The sequence below is a fragment of the Alligator mississippiensis genome, chromosome 1 (genome assembly GCF_030867095.1).
Source record: "Alligator mississippiensis isolate rAllMis1 chromosome 1, rAllMis1, whole genome shotgun sequence".
NCBI classification, from domain to species: Eukaryota; Metazoa; Chordata; order Crocodylia; family Alligatoridae; genus Alligator; species Alligator mississippiensis.
In genome coordinates this window covers 243105779-243126938 of record NC_081824.1, presented here as the reverse complement: position 1 = coordinate 243126938, position 21160 = coordinate 243105779, and the positions used below count along the sequence as shown (strand labels likewise).

General features: G+C 46.4%; 1 long non-coding RNA gene across 1 annotated transcript; it reads right to left on the bottom strand.

The window, feature by feature from the left end:
- Nucleotides 1-2731: 2731 nt before the first annotated feature.
- LOC132250120 (uncharacterized) lies at nucleotides 2732-17750 on the bottom strand. The gene is made up of 4 exons (XR_009461692.1): nucleotides 17564-17750; nucleotides 16606-16699; nucleotides 15134-15350; nucleotides 2732-2942 (listed from the first exon to the last, which is right to left on the bottom strand). It is a non-coding gene; the product is annotated as an uncharacterized LOC132250120 (long non-coding RNA).
- Between the last annotated feature and the right edge of the window lie 3410 nt (nucleotides 17751-21160).

The window sequence follows — 21160 nt, the reverse complement described above, 5'->3', positions numbered from 1 at the left end:
TAGTTGACTCACTCACCCAGGACTTCAGAGACCTGTGGTCACTTCCCTAGGTGACCATGTTCAAGTCAATCAAGCCCAGATCTGCAGAAGCACTTAAAGACAGTCAGATGCTAAATGCCTTTAAGGGCCCCAAACTCTGTCTGTCTGTCTGCATCTCTCTCAGCTCCCCAGATGTACAATGAGAACAACAATCCTGCCCTGCCCTGTCATCCAAAGGAGTGCAAGTGCAGTAAAGACTGCAAGGGACTGAGCTACCACATTAATGGGCAGGCATAAGACCCTAAGACAGGTCAGTGGGGGAAGTGTAATATAAGCAGGTTTCTCCTGGACTACAGCATGTGCTACTTGTCATATTTTGTTTTCTTAATGAGACAAAGCAGATAGTAGAAATAGGCTGTTTGCCACTTGAATACCCAGTAGCAGCTGGCAGGGCCTGTGGACACCACAGAAGTAGATGTGAAGAAGGGAATAGCAATGTTATGGGTTTTTCTGGGCAGGGTATTCTGTACACAGGAGGTGATGTGGGAGCAAATGGGCAGGTGCTGATGAAACAAGGAGGTGTGCCTCGACAGCACAGTTGGCAGAGCTGGCACTACATCCAATGCAGCAATCTAACACAGATGATAGATAGTGTGGGACCAAATTGTGCAGGTCCTTGAGGTTAAGGACAAGAAGTTTGTATCTTATGTGGCAAAAGCGGGCAGGAAAGCATTGAAAGGTCTCAAGGGTATTTGGTAATGCAGTCAGAGGCTTATGGTAAGAGAGCTTAGTATTTTGGGTGGGCTTGCAGGCATCCAGGGGCAGAGAGCAAGAAGATGAAATAGTTACAATGTGAGATAAGAGCATGAATAGGAGATTTTGTCAATCCAGAATAAATATTGAAAATATTGGACCTATTTCAGAGTTCCTTCCATTATGACAGGGCAGAATTTGAACCTTTAATTTTCCTTTCAGACAAACTGCATTATATCTAGCAGCAGTAATACATAAGTAATAGTTACAGGCTGCCAAGAAAGCACTCAAGACCTATTTATATTGAATTATGAGAAGATGAAAGCATGTACACAAAGTTTAGTATTTCACTGTGGGAGAGGGTGCATGCTGCACTCAGAAAAGTGGAACCCTGGCCTGGAAGTCTGGGCTCTACTGCAATACAAACAGACAGCAACATGACTAGAACCTCTTCTTGCAAATTCAGTAGCATGGGAAAGAGCTCCTCTAGAAGCAGCACACATTGCTGGTTAGTAAAATATGTCTCAGATCTGAACCCCTCCAGCAGGAGAGATGCCTCCTCCTAAAACTCATGTCCCTGGTCAAAGTCATTCTAGTATCACTTCTGAAGCAAACTGGAAACTACTTCCAGGAAGAGAAAAATCTATGTACATCTTTATTACACTGTATTGCACCATTTTGCAGTCTAATATGACTAGAAAACTAAGAAAATTCAGGAAGTCAAATTTACCAGGAACCCATAGTTAAAGGATACTTATTGACAGGTAATGCCTATTGGTCTCCTCATGCATGGAGAAAAGCCTTGAGCAGTGCATGATACTAGCATATAAATCATCTTATCTACTTATGAGAAAAAGGAGGGTAAATGGTGTGCACAGAAACGTCTTAACTGAAGAGAGAAGGGGTTTGTAGTAGGAATAGGACTAGACCATGGCTCTGGTCTGTTGCAACTTCAGATCATGTGTGGTCCACCTCTGTTTCCAAACACAGTTAACCTATTGACATACCCAGGTCTCAGGGCTTCTCAGTTCAGACACACCTAAAACAGGTCCATGCCAGTCCCTGCCAGCTGCATTTGTGGTGCTGCAGAACACATGAGAGAAGCACCCACATATGGAATAGATCATGAGAACGCTGGGTACAGGGAGTGACAGATCTTCCTGTCCATAAAGGACTGGAAGCCCAAGGGGTTGTACTAAGTCTGGCTGTACAGAACCAATCCAACAGCATTTTGGAATCAGAGAAGAAATATCATCCAGTTTCAAGTGGTAGGGCCTGTGGCAGCAGCATGTACAGAATGCTCCTCTAATATTCTCAACTCAGAGAGAATGAGTGGGCAGTGGAACGTGTGCCATACAGCTGGTCAGAACAAGCTCTTTGTATAGTGGAGCAGAGTTGATTGACAGGTCTGAACAGCCACCTGTTCCAGCAGATTATCTATGCCAACAGAGCAGCTGCTCTCTGCTTATGGCCACGTTCTGCTTGGTTGCACTAATCCTTATGGAGTCCAAAAAATAAGGTGCTTAACATCTACCTTGCTGGATTCCACCAGTGTCAGCACAACCCAGGACAAACAAACCACTTCACTCTGTAGAATGGTTCTCTTTGGTTTCCGTGAGCTCTGCTGGGGGCACTCCCTGCTCTCCGCTCAGGCAGCTCAGAGAGGAAGAGGAGAAATTGCTCTGCAGGGTAGGGGAAAAAAGAAACCCTGACTCCTCCTCTGTTTCAAGCAGAGGGAGAAGAGAAGTATCAGGTCAGTCTTGGCGTGGCCACTAGAGTTGCTCCTGACTCATGTTAAGCCTCAAGGCCCTACAACTGCCAGTTCCCAGTTACTACAGGGACACAGGGAGGCCCTAGAAAAACTCCTGGGCAATGAGGAGGACTGCTTTACAGACCAGACCTGTTCTGCAGGAGTTTGTGGACACAGTGAATCCTGCTGGTGGAGGACTTAAAATCTGTAAGTCCTCCACCAGCAGGTTCACTGTGTTCACAACATTCAGAGCAGACACAGCAACATTGCACTCACCCGCATTGTCTCCATCAAGACCCTTTGTGCTGAGACAATCAGTTCCTCCTTATGGCTCTGGATCTCTGGCTGAATGTTAAGTTTCTGGGCTGCTAGTAAAGTACTCTTGCCAGACAAGAGGACAGATTCAGCTGCAGGACACATCTCGCCTCTCAGCACTTCATCGTTGGACTCCTCAGCCACCCTGAATGAAAGACACTGATCTCCATCATGCAGATACCAGCAGAGGCACAGCATGGCAGTTCTGTGTCTGGGGCAGCCATGACACAGAGCAGAACTGGCTGTTGTCATTCCAATTGTAGCAGCATAGACAGCCACTGCTGAAGTGATAGGTGCTTTTGTCTCCCCTTCCCCGCACCCCTTTCCCGCCTCTGCCCCCAACAAAAGCAGTGCCCAAGTCCGCTGCACTGGCTGCCCCCTTTTGTCATGCAACTGGGTACCAGTAATGTAACATCTCTCTGCATGGTGTTATATAACACCGTGTAGTTAGCAGGATACATTTGCAAAATAGGTGAAGGATGCAAACAGTTTCTAAACTACTAGCATCGGCTGGCAGGTAAGCCGTTGCATTTCCAGTGAGCAGGGGGCTATATCGCTCTTTCGCTGCAATTCAGGGTGTCAAACTCAACCTGTGTCCCAGGCCAAATCCAGGCCATGGGGCACAAAGTGGCTATTCTAGCCCAGGGCACATGGTGGCAGTAGTGATGGCTTCAGCATGGGGCAGAAAAGGTAAGCTAAGTAGCCATCAGCCAAGCAACTTCTTGCCATAGTGATGGCAGTGGCAAAAGGCCATGACCCCAACTTCCCTAACTTGCTGGCAGTCTGGTGGGCTGGATGAAGCAGCTTTCCAGCCCATACACTATATTTTTATGCTACTGCTTTAATACTTGGTATACACTGTCACACAATGACGTGTGTTGTGAGGGACAGGTAGTCCTCTAAGAAGTGGAAGCCACATTCTACACTGCCCCTGTTCTCCCCTGTTATCTATCTCTACCAGATGAATTTATTCAAAACCAACAGGTGTTAAACAGTGGCATAAATAGTCATATGACTTATTGAGCTCTTGCAGGTGGGGGCCTTATGGACGAAAATACAGGCTCAAGAGCCCACACCACACACAATTTAGACTGAAAAGCCTGATTTTATTTCTTTTCTTAGTCTTAGCACTGCTAAGGAGCTGCTACAGGCACAGCATGCCTGGGACTCAAAGCAGATCAGGCCTGTCGTGGGCCCTTAGGGCCTGCCTTGCTTGGCTGGTGGTCCATCTTCCCCAAAGGCAGGTATCAGGGTCTGGGTTTGGAGTTTGTGAATGCATACATTCACAAGATGCATAGGCGGCGGAAGTCCAGGGCTAACAGAGCTTGCCCCCGCCCAAACTTGGGGCAGCGGTTAGGGCCGCAAGACAGCTCAGCTATGGGCTCCGAGCAGCTGCAGCAGGGGTGGGGAGAGGCATACACGCAGCCAGGATTGAAGCCCAGAGTGTGGATCACTGGTTGCCCAACATGGCAGGCAAGTATCAGTCGATTCTGTGAAGGGGAAGAGCAGGGACAGATCGAGGCCCCTGCAATGAAGGAGGGAGGGGGACACAGGCAGGGGTGGGGTGAATGGGGGCCTGGCTGGGCCGGGTGGTGGGATAATCAGAGCCTAGGAGGCTTGTCCAGGGGCGTAGGGAGGCTCCCGCTGTGGTGCACATCCCGGTGGAGGCCCAGGGCACATGCCCTCCAGATCTGTGTGTGGGACAGAGGTGAATGCTGCTGTGAGCTGTGCTTTGCACCCCACTGCAGCTACCCCCAAAGCGGTGCAACACCACGTGCCTGCCACTGCTGGGCTGTGCCGCGCCCCCTGCCTTCCAGGTGGTGGGACGCAGGTGGTGTTGTGCCACTACAGAGGCAATGGCAGCTGCAGCTGGACGCAAAGTGCAGCGGCAGCTGCCTCCATCCCATGCACAGATTCGGGGGGCACATGCTGGGGTGCTCACAGTGGCAGGAACCTCCCTTCCCCCCCCCCCCCAGATGATCCTACCACCTGGCCTGGCTGGGGCCCGATTCACTCCAGACTTTGCCCCTGCCTGTGCCCCCCTCCTACCTCACCACTTGGGCCTCAATCTGCACCCCCCATGGCCCCAGATGACCCCAGCAAGGTGAGCCGCCAGGCGTTTTTTGAAGATATCCAGAGTAGGTGATTGTACCACTTTTGGGGGGTGTCTATTCCAGACCCTGGACACTCAAGTTGTAAAGAAGTTTTTCCTTCTGTCTAATCTAAAGTGGTCTAATCTAGCAATTGATGGCTGTGGAATCAGAAAAAATATATGCCTTAAACTTTGATTATTTTAGTTATAAGATGACATAACCGCTTTGTGTAGAATTGCTGGCTCGGTACAGTAGAACAGATAAGGGCAAGTGTTTGTTCTTTGTAACTCTTCTGCAAATGCTTCGCTCACCGCGGCCTTAAAGGTAGAAAAAAAAAAGTATGTACAAAGTAGATTTCCAGGTGCAAGAAGGAGGTTTGTGAACTAACCCTACCTCCCCCATAATTCCCATCCTGATAACAGCAAAGAAATAATGAAGTAATATTATAGCCGCTTTTCATGCTAATTTCACTATATGATCACGTGAGTTGTAAGCGACTGTTAAAAAGTATATAAGCCTCCTGATTTTGCTCTTGGGGGGGGACCCCTTCCAAGTGCTTGGGAAATCCATGTCACTTTGGAACTCCCCCTACAGCTGTAGTTTCTTTTGAATAAAAGCTTCTGCTGACCTGACCCAAAAGTACTCTGTGTGTGTTTCCACGACAATTTCTGGTGCCGTGACTCGGATCCAGAACACAGGCTGAGGAAGGAGGACCGCAGGCTACCCCCCCCTGAACCCTGAGGCGCCAAACTTGAGAGGTAAGAGACCTAATTCAAAATCTCTATTGGGGTTTCGGAGGAGGACTGCCTGTAGGCTCCCAACTTGGCCGTGGTAACCGGATCTGAACCTTGTTAAAACAGGTCAGTCTGAACCTTACTGCCGGCTAAAATTTTCTGTCTGGTAAAGGATCCCATTTTGTGTCTGGTAACGTACGTTTTAGGGAGAAACTGTTTGAGGCACCTTCATCCAACAGCACATCGGGCTTGTAGTTAATTAACTAAGGCGGTGTGGGGTAGGAGGTCTGGCTGACTGAATAAATGTGCATGTGTGTGTGTATTTAGAAATATGAGCCACTGACCAGGACTGAGACTATGGTTGGGCTCAGCCGCCCCAATTCTGCCTGACAGGGCAGTTTTGAAAGCAAGGGGGCCCAACTGGAACCTCGTGACCCAGTGGACAGGGCTTATTGAATTAATGTGTGTGTGTATTTAGAAATATGAGCCACTGACCAGGACTGAGACTACGGTTCGGTTCAGCCGCCCCAATTCTGCCTGACAGGGCAGTTTTGAAAGCAAGGGGACCCAACTGGAACCTCGTGACCCAGTGGACAGGGCGTCTGAGTGATTTTGTCTTTTCCAAACCCCTCGTCCCAGTAGCTTCTGCCGAAAACAGGAGTGAAAGGATCCCTCTAGTGCTTCCCTCCCCATTTCCATTTTATGAGCCGGTGTCGGGTCAGAAGCCTTTTGTCTGGGCAGTGAAAAACTGCGGGGCAAGGCACTGAGCGGCCCGGACATCCTAAATAAGCCTCTCCTACGTCTCCCTGTGTGACTGAAAATGGGAACAAGTCAGTCTAAACAGGTTCCTGTCCCCCCTAAGGGGACTCCGGCGTACTTTATGTACACACACTATTCTCCCGAGACTTGCAAGTACCTGGATAAGTGGAACTGGTATACTAGGGATGATCCTGTGAAACATTATCCACAGGAAGGAACATTTGATCAGGATAAAATAGTGCACTTGAGAGGGGCGTTAGAGTCCCGTGGATCCAAAACACCACAAAACCAGTGGGACGCGTTCTTTTATTGGTATGATGAAATGTCCAAAAGGCGGACAAAATCTCAAACTAGGAGCCTAAAAGACTCTCAAGAAAAATTAAAACAGCAGTTAAAAGCTGTTCGGGAGAAATTGGCTGCTCCCCCAAATTACATGCTGGCCACCGCTCCGATGTATCCAGCATTGCCCGGGGCGCCCCCACCACCGGAGCCAGCAGAGGATATCCTTGACCTTTGTTCGAACCCTGCTCTCCTGGGACTCCCACATCAGCAACAACCGGTTCAACATCAGACTGCAGCCCAGGCTAGTGACCCATTAGCTGAAGCTCCTTCAGTAAATCCATCCACGGAGCTTAATAGTCCAGACTCATCCACCATATCTGCCACTCAATCATCACCAGTGTGGCAATTTACTCCTGGGTCACAACCCACCACAGGTGTATTTAGAAGAATGGGAATAGGCATGGAAAGATCTCCCATCAATCTGAGATCTCGAACTGAACAAGTTTACCCCCTAAGACAAATGCCAGGCATTGGCACCGATGGACAAAATATAGTAACTGTGCATGCACCCTGGACTCCAGGTGATCTCTACAATTTAACTCAAAAGTTCCCAAAAATCAGGGAAGACCCAGAAAAATTTCAGGAAGAATTGCAGACTGTTATCAATTGTTATAATCCAACATGGGCTGACATTAATCAGCTCATGCGATCCATTTTGCCCAAGGAGACTATGCTACGTCTGTACGCTGCCTGTACTTGGCCAGATCAAAACCCAGGGATTGGCCAAGACTTTATTGACAAGAGAAATGCTTTGGTTCAGGCAGTTCTCACAATTTGCCCAAAAAAGGCAGACTGGACCAAAATAAATACCTGTAAACAAAACAAAAATGAACACCCCAGTGACTATTTAGAACACCTCAAACAGGCATTTGAACGATACTCAGGAATGGATAACCCAGTCAGAAATGCTAAACAAGCAATAGTGGCAGCATTCATCCAGGGACTTAACCCTAAAATTGCTGAGAAAATTCAAACAGTAATTATTGGCTGGGAAACTAAAGATTTGACCGAAGTCCTTGCTGCGGCTAACCATTTTCATAACAAATTGGAACGGTCTAAAGACAGTGCCAAGTTTAAGTTAATGGCCTTACAGATTTCTCAGTTGCAGGGTCCAGGTAGAGGAAGGGGACGAGGACGGGGAAGGGGAGGCCCGGGTAGATTCAGGGGAAGAGATAGATCCTTGAGCCCACAAAACCCAGGCTATGGGAACCAATGTCATTATTGCAAGCAAGAAGGACATTGGAAATCAGAATGCCCCAACCGCCCCGGCCAAGGACCCAGACCCCAGCCCCCACCTCCACTTCCTGTTAACTTTCCCAGTGTTGAATAGGACAGCCTGAGGGACAGTGACATCATTGCTCCTTTGCTTGCTACTGACCAATCTGGTCCGTTTGTTGAATGCCTTATTTCTGGTAAACCTGTCTCCTGTCTTGTCGACACCGGAGCATCCCGCTCCACGCTAAAAGCTGCTGAGTTTCCTTTTCTACCTTATTCTCCTGAAACTGTAAATGCTGTCAGTATAGGCGGACAACCTATCCCACATCCCGTCTCTGAACCTGTCTCCATCTCTATTGGCCCTTTGTCTGAAAATCATGCCTTTCTTCTTAGCCCCTGTGCACCTGTCAACCTTCTTGGTAAGGATTTGCTGTGTAAACTGGGATGCGTGATTTATTGTAGCCCAGATGGTGTTTACCTTGAGGTACCGGAACATAGGGAAACCGAGTTTGTGGCTTTGCTAACCCAGGAGTACTCTGATCCTGACACTTCCTACTTGCAAGAGGAACTGTTGGCACGAGTACCTCCACAGCTGTGGTCCACCCATGCGAATGAAGTGGGGCACATGCTGAGTGCTGAACCAGTGCGTCATCCTGAACCCTGCCAAGCCACTTCCTCGTGTCCCACAGTACCCCATCTCAAAGGAAGCTGAGGAAGGGATCAAGCCTGTCGTTTCCTCACTCCTTGAGCAAGGGATTATTGTCCCAATACGCTCCCCTTGCAACACACCTATCCTACCTGTCAAAAAACCTGATAAAGATACGTATCGCTTTGTGCAAGATCTTCGAGCTGTAAATGCCGCTGTGTTACCCGCTTTCCCCGTGGTCCCTAACCCTGCCACTATTCTTTCCTGTATCCCTTCAGATGCTACATATTTCACAGTAGTGGATCTTTGTTCTGCTTTTTTCTCTATCCCCGTTCATAAGGATAGCCAGTGTCTGTTTGCATTTACTTATCAGGGATTTCAATATACCTGGACAAGACTCCCTCAGGGATATACAGAGTCCCCAACCCTGTTTTCCCAGATCCTAAAAAAAGATTTGGATCCTATCACGTTCAAAGGGGGGTCCACCCTTGTTCAGTACGTTGATGATCTATTGTTAGCCTCACCCACTTTAGAGGCCTGTGAGCAAGATACTTTGACACTCCTCACAGCTTTAGCTCAGAAAGGCCACAAGGCCTCAAAATCTAAATTGCAGCTCTGCAAGTCTAAGGTACATTATTTAGGGCATGATATCTCAGCAGGAGAACGACACCTTTCCCCTAGTAGAGTTGAAGCTATCCTCAACATTCCCAAACCTATGACTAGAAAACAGATGAGGGGATTCTTAGGTGCAACGGGTTATTGTAGACAGTGGATCCTGGGTTATGCTGCTTTCGCAAAACCCTTGCAAGCATTCACTCATGATACCACCCCGGAACCCCTCCCTTGGACTTCTGAAGCCGAACAAGCATTTGTGGTCCTTAAGCAAGCCCTCACTCTTGCTCCTGCTCTTGGACTTCCTAATTATAAGAAACCCTTTACCTTGTTTTGTCATGAACGGGAAGGAATCGCTTTAGGAGTACTCACTCAGCTGCATGGTGAAAAGCATCGCCCAATTGCATATTACAGCTCTGCCCTTGATCCCGTAGCTGCGGGACTTCCTCCTTGCCTCTGTTCAGTTGCAGCTGCTGCCTTGTTGGTTGAAAAAGCAGATTCTCTAGTTTTGGGACACTCTTTAACCGTTGCAGTTCCACATGCTGTGATGGCCCTTCTGCTCAAGGGCAAAACTCAGCACATTTCCAATTCCCGTCTTACTAAATATGAGAAACTTCTACTGTCAGCTGCAAATGTAACCTTAAATCACTGTTCAATTCTGAATCCTGCGTCACTTCTGCCTATTGCCTCTGATGGTGAGCCTCACGATTGCCTGTCTATCACAACTCAATTGTTAACCCCTCGAACTGACCTCAAGGACATACCTATCCCGAACTCTGACCTTGTTTTGTTTGTTGATGGTTCCTGTCTTAGAAATGATGCAGGCAAATTAGTTGCAGGATATGCAGTATGCACTCAGTATGCTGTTTTGGAAGCCTATTCTTTACCCCAAGCTCGTTCTGCTCAAGTTGCTGAACTCATTGCTTTAACACGTGCTTGCATTCTTGCAAAAAATCAAACCACAACCATTTATACTGACTCTAAGTATGCTTTTGGTGTTGTTCATGATTTTGGACAAATCTGGAAACAAAGAGGGTTCCTCACTTCATCAGGGACCCAAATCAGTCATGGTTGTTATGTAAAAGCGCTCTTAGAAGCTGTTCAATTGCCTCTTGCTATTGCTATTGTTAAATGTAAAGCTCATGAGAAACCCTTTGATGATGTCACACGAGGAAATGATCTGGCAGACCGTTCTGCCAGAAATGCGGCCCTTTCTGGCCCACAGGCTCCTAACTCTGTTTTTGTTTGTTTTTCAGCAGACCAGTCTCCTTTGGCTAGCCTTTCAAGTCTGGCCCTTCTTCAAAATCAGGCCCCAAAAAAGGAAATAAATGACTGGCTGCGTGCAGGATGTTCACTGCACCCCGACTCTCTCTGGCGCTCCCCGGACGGCCACCTGGTGGCGCCTAGAGAGCTTTTGCCACATCTTGCTCGTTTAACCCACTCTGTGGCCCATACGAGCAAAGGAGGAATGATTGCTACAGTACAAAGAAATTGGTTTGCCCCAAATTTTCCTTCCATGGCACAACAGTACTGTAGCTCCTGTCCCATCTGCTTAGCTCACAACATTGGGCAACGGGTAAAAACGACACCCGCAGCCCATCCCCCTCCATGGGGACCGTTTGTAAATCTGCAAATTGATTTTGTGCAGCTACCTAAGTGCTGTTCTTATGAATACATTCTTGTTATTATTGATGTGTTCTCTGGATGGGTGGAAGCCTACCCATGCGTACGTGCTGATTCCATCACTGTAGCAAAGAAATTGCTCAAAGAATTCATCCCTAGATTTGGATTGCCCCTCACAATAGATAGTGACCGTGGCACCCATTTCACAGGACAGATAGTAAAAAACATCTGCCAAGCACTCAACATACAGCAACACCTACACTGTAGTTATCATCCACAGTCAAGTGGTGCTGTAAAACGTAAAAACTCTGATTTAAAAACGCGCATTTCGAAGATTTGTGCTGAAACAGGCCTCAAATGGCCTGATGCACTGCCCATTGCTCTTATGCACATTAGAAACACTGTTAACAGAAAACATGGCCTAACCACTCATGGCACGACCCATGAGGATGCCAGCTACACCACCTGTTGCCCCTCACCAAACAGACCTACAATTAACTGATGAAACTGTACTAAATTATTGCAAGGCATTAATGAAGTATGCCAGGTCTGTTCATTCACAGGTCCAAGAAGCCTTACCTCAACCACCGGATGTTCCCTGTCACAACCTCGAACCAGGGGATTGGATCTACGTAAAGGTCTATCAACGGAAAAACACACTTCAACCCAGATGGAAAGGACCTTTCCAGGTACTTCTAACCACTAATTCTGCTGTTCATTGCCAAGGTCACCAAACGTGGACTCACGCCTCGCACTGCAAGAAGGTATCACCTCCATTGGACCCCGAAGCAGCTGTATTCCAACCAAGGTTGGGATCTTTCCCTGAGGCCAAGGACAAAGACCCTCAGGACCTCACTCAGGCAAGTGAGGAGCATCAGGGTGCAAGTGCTAGTAACCTCTCCCTTGCACCCAACACCTCAGCCCAGCCGGATTCATCAGTTGAAGAACGAAGATATCATCTTCGGCCTCGAAGAAAGTGAATGCTCCCATTCGGAAGATCACCACCTCGATCAAGACCAAGAGCCAACATTATCAGTCCTTTAGGTAACTTGAGCCCAGAGGACGAAGAAAGACTTTGGCTGCCATCCTGGGTTTGGCTGGTAGTGTTCTTTTTCTTACTGGTGCTGGTTATGTTTGTTGTTAAGATTCTTTGTCCCTCCTGTATCTAAAAATGGCACTGATATCCTTATATATCACACTTGGGTATCTCAGTATCACCCAAGGGGGGTGGGAGAAAAATTTGTATTTGCAGATCTCCCATGCGGTGGCTCAAGCTGAAAATAAAAGTGACTGCTGGATATGCTCTCACAGCCCAGCACACCTACACCAAGGAATCCCAATGATCAGAGTATCAATATCCCTCCAGCAATGGGGAACAATAAACGGCGGCTTCGTTAGACACTACTCGTTAGCTGCCCATCGGTCCGCTCCTAAAGAATGGAGGGCCGCCCCTGCTAACTGGATAATCTCCCCAAGAGTAGAGGCGCCTTTCTGTTACAGATCCAACAACACCGGAGCTTATAATAAAGCCACACCTGTAGGACACTACCCTCATTGCCTAACTACTCTAGATTATAGCCCTAGTAGCACCAGTGGAATCCTGTTGGGTAACGTACCCTCTCTCAATTGTACAGGATTCATGGTCTACAACTTTTCTAAGGAACCTCATGTTGCTCTCATTGCAAACAGATCGGAATTTTACATTCACTCCAATTTTACTTCTTGTAATATATCTCGGTCCAGCAGGATAGCAGCTGAACGTGGACCGTCCTATACGATGCATATCAATCGAAAGTGCCGGATAGGGCACAACAACTGTCGAGATTTGAGTACCCTTTCTGCCCCAGGCCTTTACTGGCTCTGCAGAAACAGGGCTCATAAAATCTTGCCCTGGAATTGGGTGGGGGCATGCACTCTTGGACGTGTTATCCCTGGTTTCGAAATGCATAGTGCAATATATCTGGAACAAGTAAAAAATTTCAACCATCACATGAAAAGGGCGGTTAACCCCTTAGCTACCAGAAACACAGGGTTCCATCGATTTGTGAGAACCTTCATACCGTGGCTTGGAGTAAGAGAATTGGAACTAGCCATAATTAACATTTCAGCCACAATGGAAGCTATGGGAAATGGCACTGCGGATGCAATTCAGGCTCTGCAAAAAGAGATCTCCCAGATCTCACAAGTAACTATACAACACTGCATAGCCCTAGATTACCTATTGGTATCCCAGGGAGGAGTATGTGCCTTAGTAAACTCCACCTGTTGTGTCTATGTCAATCAGGACATGCGAATCGAAACTGACATTCGCAAAATCCGAAATCAGTTAAGGGTCCTACATCAAGTGGCCTCAGAAAATACTGACTGGGGTCTAGAAGAAATGTGGTCTTGGCTAACCTCCTGGCTCCCAGATTTCGGGGCCCTTGGCAAGAAAATCCTGTATGGAATATTGTTTGTCTTGATAGTTCTGATAATGTTCTATGTCTTAATGCAACTGATCCTCTGCTGCATGAAAGCCAGCAGGGGAAGCTTTAGCAAGGCAAGAAAACCCACAGCAGAGTCTAGAATAATGGTGTTACAAAAGTGTGAGCAGATTGAAAGAAAACATGAAAGGCTGCATGATGAAATAGAGGGGCTCATGAGAATGGAAATTTAAGGCTAAAGTGAGACTAAATAGTCTCAAAGGGGGGGGCTGTGGAATCAGAAAAAATATATGCCTTAAACTTTTATTATTTTAGTTATAAGATGACATAACCGCTTTGTGTAGAATTGCTCGCTTGGTACAGTAGAACAGATAAGGGCAAGTGTTTGTTCTTTGTAACTCTTCTGCAAATGCTTCGCTCACCGCGGCCTTGAAGGTAGCAAAAAAAAGTATGTACAAAGTAGATTTCCAGGTGCAAGAAGGAGGTTTGTGAACTAACCCTACCTCCCCCATAATTCCCATCCTGATAACAGCAAAGAAATAATGAAGTAATATTATAGCTGCTTTTCATGCTAATTTCACTATATGATCACGTGAGTTGTAAGCGACTGTTAAAAAGTATATAAGCCTCCTGATTTTGCTCTTGGGGGGGACCCCTTCCAAGTGCTTGGGAAATCCATGTCACTTTGGAACTCCCCCTACAGCTGTAGTTTCTTTTGAATAAAAGCTTCTGCTGACCTGACCCAAAAGTACTCTGTGTGTGTTTCCACGACATGACCATTAGTCCTAGTATTCCCTTGGGGAGCCCTGGTAAACAGATGTTCTCTCAGTCCCTGATATACCCCCTTTATATATCGATAGGCTGCCACCAAGTCCCCTCTGAGTCTTCTCTTCTCCAGGCTGAACAGACCCATGGCTCTCAGCCTCTCATTGTATGGCCTGCTCTCCATACCTCTAACTAGAGGTGCAAGGATAGAGATTTTTTGGGCCGATGCCAATGGCTGATTTTTAACGAGCCATATCGGCCGATACCCCAAAATTCGCCACAGCCCTGCTCCCAGCACCACCACTGCCTGCCCTGAGAGTAGCTCCGACCCAAACCCCTGGCCAGGAAGAGCCCGGCGCAGTCCCGGCTCCAGCCTGCCCTCACCCTGCACGCAGATCTGGGGGCACACGGCCCCCATGCCCTCCCGGGGTGCGTGCAGCAGCAAGAGCCTCCCTCCACTCCCCGCGCCCCCCGAATGAGCTGCTTGCGGCTCCATCCCACACCCAGCCCCACTCCTTCCCTCACTTCAGGAGCCTCAATCTGTGCCCCCCATGCCCCTTCTCTCGTGACAGACTTACTAGCTGGACCTGGCTACTCTCCATGCTGCCAGGCTGTGCTCCTGGCAGCCTACATGCTGCACTGTGGCTGCATGCATGCACAGGGCATTTATCAGCAACATTATCAGCCACATCAGCCAAAAAAAGCCAATTGCTGATATTGTCAATTTTCCTTCTATTGGTCCAATCCAATATTGGACCAATGTATAGGTGCACCTCTACCTCTAACCATACATGCAGCCCTCCTTTGGACTCTCTCAAATTTCTCCACATCTTTCCTGTAGTGCAATGCCCAGAACTGGATGCAGTACTCCAGCTGCAGCCTCACTAAGGCCGAGTAAAGCAGGAGGATGACATCTTTAGTTTTGTTTGAGATCCATCGGTAGACACATGCCAGTATTTTGTTTGTTTTGCTGGCTATGGCATTGCATTGGTGGCTCGTGTTCATTGTATGGTTTATCAAGACTCCCAGGTCTCTTGCTGTGGTGCTGGTAAGTATAGCACTGCCAAGCCTGTAAGTATGTACCAAACCTTCATTTTTCCCCACTGCTTTACAATTAGTATTACCTTCTTGCAGCAAAAGCAAGTTCTTCAGTAGATTTAGCTAATTCTTCTGCAGTCTTCCTTAAGTCAGGAAAGGCCTCATTATCCACACCTTCCCACTCCATTGCTATAATGAGATGGCAAAGCTGAGCAGCCATGGATGAAATAATTCTCTCAGTGGTTTTGCTGTTTATTAGAGTGCTGATGTCATACAAATACAAAGGCTCCATTGCTTCTAAGTCTGCAAACAAGCACATGCTAGTTTAGATACATTCCACTGTAGAGTGATATTAATTGATAACAATGATGCCCTGTGCTTACATTCCATCTTCCCCCTGAAAAATTTCAAAGAATGCTGGAAATATTCAAAAATTCACTTCCCAACCCCTTGTATTAGCCAGTTTCCCTGCCATCTGTGTTCCATGGTTGGACATGAGGAGTGACTCTCAGGCAACTGAAGTCCTCTGGGGGATGACAGCATGCGTGGAAATCTGTTGATATCGGCCGTAATCAACCCCCCACCTTGAAGTCAACAGATCCCAGCACCTGTTTACAACAGCAGTGAATATGACCCAGTGTTTTTAGTCATTAATTAAAATGATTCAGGCGAGACAAAAAACTGCTTAAACCTTCAAACAGAATTCATACAAAACTTCAAGAAGTTTTGTTTTATTTCCATTCCATCCAATTCATTTTCCTGAGCTGCCATACTACCTACCTTCAGCCTGGGCTAGAAGCTGAAAACATGAAACCCTTCAAAGCTGTCCTACAGAGTTTCCAAACCCAAAAGCCAGTTTTGAAGTACTAAGCTTGTGCAAGTACTCCCAGTTACATGTTGGAACCCCTTTGGAGATTTCTTTCTCACTGATCTCATCACTAACAGCACAGTTCGTCTCACTGTACAATACCAAAATGTTCCATAGTCTTCCCAAAGCTATGGCACACAATTAGCTAAGCTATGTGAGAAAATATTCATCAGTTGTCAGACTTGTGGTTCCAGCTAAACTCTCAAAATGGTCTCCAAACATGCAACTACCACATCTGCATACACTCTTCACACACAGTCCCAATTCAGCACACACACAACGGTTAGTATGAGCTGACCGGACAGCCAGATGTGTCTGTGGTTCCAATTGGTTGTGAATTGAATGATAATTGACACTGACTCTTGGGGCATGTCTTGGTAAGTGTGCAAATACAGGTTGCAGCACCTCAAACCTACTTCAGGTGCCACAAAGGGCATGTGGAGCACATGTACCTGTTTGCTGCACTGCTAATTTGCAGCAGAGTGGATTTTTTTGGCACTGGGAGATTCCAGTGTCAGAAAAAATATGCTGCTAAAAAAAGCAGAGCAAATCAGGCAGCAGGTTCTGAGTGGCCAGCTCTGTGCTGCTGCTGCCCCAGGAGGCCTCCAGGACCTCAAGTAAGGCTGCTGGGGCCACCAGAGGTGTTGGCCTCAGCCTTCCCTACCCCACCCAGGTTAATTTGACACATACCAGAGTGCGTGTACAGGGGTGTGCCACTGCTATTTGTCCTGTGGGAAACACGAGCCCCTACATATGCGCGCTTGTCAGGACTCACCCTTGGAGTCTGTTTCAAGAGAAATAAAGAAACTGTATCTTATATTTTAATGGTAAAGAATATTCAGAATCAATCAGCTCCCCTAAAAATCTCTAATTTGGCAGAAGTATTACCTGTGCTATTAATGATTTAATAATAAAGTAAACTCATAGGAGACTGCTGAATATAATTCTCAAGTTTCATAATGAATGTTTCATTTTCTAGTGTCTTATCTGCTCAGTGCAGACACTTGTGATTATAAGCTAAAGCAGTGGTTTTCAACCTGTGGTCTGTAGACCCCTGGTGGTCTGAAGACTATATCTAAGGAGTCAGTGAAAAATGCTTATGATCAATCAAAAATATGTGAGTACCTATGCTTACAACAAGGGGTCTGCACCTCCATTTTAAATGTTTTAGGGGTCCACAAACAAAAAAAAGGTTGAAAACCACCGATCTAAAGAATAATATAGTAAACTAGTTGAAGTTCATTAGGGAGAATAAAGTTAATAAAATGACAAATAACAAGTGTGATTTATTCTATTAATGATGATAGTCATGAAGAAGAAAGCCTTTTGATAGTGTCATCTGCTATGCCATACCTAGGATAAATTATAATGTTTTTAAATAGGTGCAATGGTCTTTTACTATTCAGTACAATTTTACTTTCTGTGTCTTGCCTCAGGAGATCTTATCATGAGAACAACATTCTGTAAATTAGAAAGTCAAACAAGCTATGATATTCTCAAGAACTAAACAAGACAATGCTTTAATAAAATCTCTCAGGAAAAACAAAGTGAAAGATCATTACAAACCTTTGAGACCTTCTTATTTTAATTCAGCCCCACAACTCATCTCTGTATGCATACTTGACAAAAAACTTAGATATCTATTTACCTTGCGGTGAAATGCGTTTCCACTGGTTTTCAAAATGTGGTTTAGTTAATGTAATGCATACTAAAATTCAATACATGGCTTACATTTGTTTACAAGTAACAAGAACCTATGGTAGCTGGGTTGCCTCATAGCAACAGCCAGTCAGCTGACATGGGCACTGACATCAAAGGTAGTAGTGTCAGTAGTGTCCCTGGCACACACAATGATTTTAAACATTGAGCTGACTAAAGCTTTCCACAGCTCTGAGCAATGATTATAATGATGTCCATAGGAATTCCACAACAGGAAATAATGATATCTCAGCTCCTTGCTCCCATGTCAAATATCCTGTCTTTATAATAAAAATCTGTGTTTCCGAATGCCCAGAAGTGAAGTTCACCATTAATTAGTGTAAATGAAGTTCGCCATTAATTAGTGTAAATGAACAACTGAAGGTGGTATAGAAAGCAAAGCAGGCATACAGAGTCATCACTGGCAAATTAAAAGGTAATTCTTAGCTGCAAATGTTATTCAGTGATCAGTTATGTCCAGTGGTGCTCAATGTTTGAGCCCTGTTGGCCAGATGAGTGGAATAGAGACTGCCCACAGGCCAGATCAGGCCCACCATGCTGGCCCCTGTACACCTGGGTCAGGTCCTGCACCAGGTGTCTAGATAGGGCCTGCATAGCCCCAGTCCAGCCCCACATTCCTGGATTGGACCTGCAATGCCTTGCATGCCTAATCTAGCATGCAGGGCCATGGCTCTCCAGCCTGTGGGGTTCCCCATGATCCAGAAATTTGGTAGCGAGGGAGCAGAAATTAACACTGCTACACTGCCATCTTTTTAGAACTGTGGGGAGCCTATGGGCTGGATGACATGGCTTTGGAGGCCAGGAGTTAAGCACCCCTAGTTATGTCCATAGGTGTCTGGTCATAATACTCTGATTCTCCCATACCCACTCCACAGCACTGTTGCACCAGAGGTCCTCAGCCCTTTCTTTTGTGGATGAAGGAAACCAAGCTTGGTACTTATGCTACCAGGGAGGTAGGGAGTGGAGTTGGAGGATTTTGCCCTAGGCTAGTGCAAGTAGAGGGGTAGTCTATTCTGCCCAGCCAGACAGGAACTGCAGTGTTATTAAAACTCATGATTTACCACAGATCTCTCAATTTTTGGTGTGTTTCTTACAGCTCCAGTTGCTGGAAGCAAGATACAGGTTGGGAATTACAGCTTTCATTTTTAAGTAAGTTTCTAGTTAGTGGTTGCAGCAAAAAATCTGAGAATGTATAGCAAGCATTTCAGAACATCTTGAAACCAGAAGAGAAACAAAAAGAACCCAAAGGTATTATTTAAAAAAAACACTATGTTAAAGTCAAGTCATGTCTTATGGAACCTGACTTGGGATATTTTGACATAGTTGGTACTAGTAAAGCAGGGACGCCAGAGAGCTGGGTGTGTCACAGTGAGGCAAGGACCTGAGAAGGAAGAGGCACAGAAAGTGGCAGAGGGCAAGGAGGGTTAGGGCAGGGGCCAGAGACCATGAGGTGTAGGCAGTGAGGCTTGTTTGTACTGCCAGGATCCTCTTGGGGCCAGATGTGCTTCAAGGTGACTGACCCATTCACTGAATCATCACTCAGCTCCAGCCTGGCTGCACTTGTTGCAGCATACAGACTTCTCCCCAGTGCCCAAATGACTTGAGGAGAAAGGAGTTTGGGGATGGAGTTAAATCCACCCCATTTTGCTGGTCCATATTGCCCTACAATTATTACACCTCTCTCAGCATTTGTGGGCCTGAAATTCACCCACCTGAAATTCTCCAGGATGGAGACACTGGTAGGGTTGCTCTTGGATAGAGAAACAAGAATGAAAGCCTGTCCCCCTTGGGATCTTCCTAGAATCCCTTCATGCCAAAGGTGCAATAACTATCTGGAACTTATATCAGTACTTGGACAGTAATAACCTGGGCTGGGAGGCATCAACATGGAGGAGCATTGCAATATTATACAGGAACAACTGGATGATGTTGAAGACTGGAATGACAGAAAGGGGGTAAAACAGTACAAAATGCAAGGCCATCTAGAAAGAAGAACTACTAAGCTGGTGTCTTATCAACTAGATGTGAAGGTAGAGAGGGAATTAGGTATAATTCTCAATCACAAGATGATGCTGGGCTATCACTGTGATGTGACCATGAAAGAGACAAATAAGATCCTAGGATTTACCAGGCATAATATTTCCAGTAAAGACAGGGAAATATTGATGCCATGAGACAAGGCCCTGATCAGCCATCAACTGGAATACTGAGCACAGTTCTAGCTACCCATGCTCAAGAAAGCTCAGTTCAAAGTAGAGCAAGTGATAATAGTTACCAGGATATTCAAGGGAGGGAGAGTCTGTTGGGTCAGCAGAGAGCTCATTTAGTCTAACCTGGGAGAGTGGTGTGATTACTGTCTATAAATACATCAGAGGATAAGCAGCAGACAGGGAGAATAGCTATTGAAGCCAGAGGAAGAATGCTGGCACAAGAACAAATGAAAACTAATTGTGAATAGTTTTTGCCTGAAAGTTGGAAGAAGGTTCCTCATTGTAAGAGCAGGAAAGATCTGGAACGACCTCTCCATGGGAGCAACAGGGACAGAAACCTGCTTACAAGACAGAGTTTAATCTGGTTATGGAAAAGGTTATATGACATGGTGCCTATAAAAGAGGCAACTGGGCTTTGTGACCAGGGATGTCCCTTCCAGTACTGTGTTCTTCTTGTCTTTATCCCATTCTACCTCCAAGCCCCTCTGGCCTCCAAGATAGGCCCCTACCTATTAAAACAACATCAGTTTCTAAGGTTCAGATCACAGTCATGACTGTATGAATAGAGAGATAGTTCCTGCTGAAAGGGCTCAGAAACAGGGCAAAAGACAAAAGCCACCAGGAAGGGGCAGCAAACAGGGAAGCAAGGGAGTCAAGAACAAGAAAACACCGGGACATGAAGGATAAACACAGTGCATGCAGCCAAACTAGTGATGATTTCTTCACATGCTTTTAAAGCTTATACACACCTGTGGGCAGCAGCCACCCCCTAATCTTCATAGACCAGAACAAACACAAAGAGCCTGACAGGGTGCTATTTCAGAATATCTCATAGTTTTAAAGCCAAACTTTGACTTGTCTGATTTATGACTTTGCAGTCTCACTCAAGACTTTTTAACAGGCTGCAATGGCAGAACTTACTCATGGCAGCCAGTATTCACCCTCAAAAGCCCACTCAGAAACATAGGACTCTCTCACTGCTTAGAGGATGCCCCTGACTCTCAAATTCCTGAAGAGCTGTCATTCTGGCCTCACCCCATCATTCTTGTTTCCTTCACACACAGCCTCCCCATCCCTCCCCTCAATCTCCTGCCCTCCCAAGACCCTCTGTCTCAGTGCCCACCTGCCTCCGACAATCTCTCTCCATAGTTTGGTACTATCCCACAGCCTTCTTCCTGCCCTTCTAGTCTCTGCTCCCCACAGTCCCAGTGCTGTAAACTCTTGTGAATCAGCCAGGGTAGGAGCTGGCTTAGCAATAAGCTGTGAAGCATCAGTTCTCTACCAAATTTCAGCTCTGCCCTAAGGGACTGCCCACT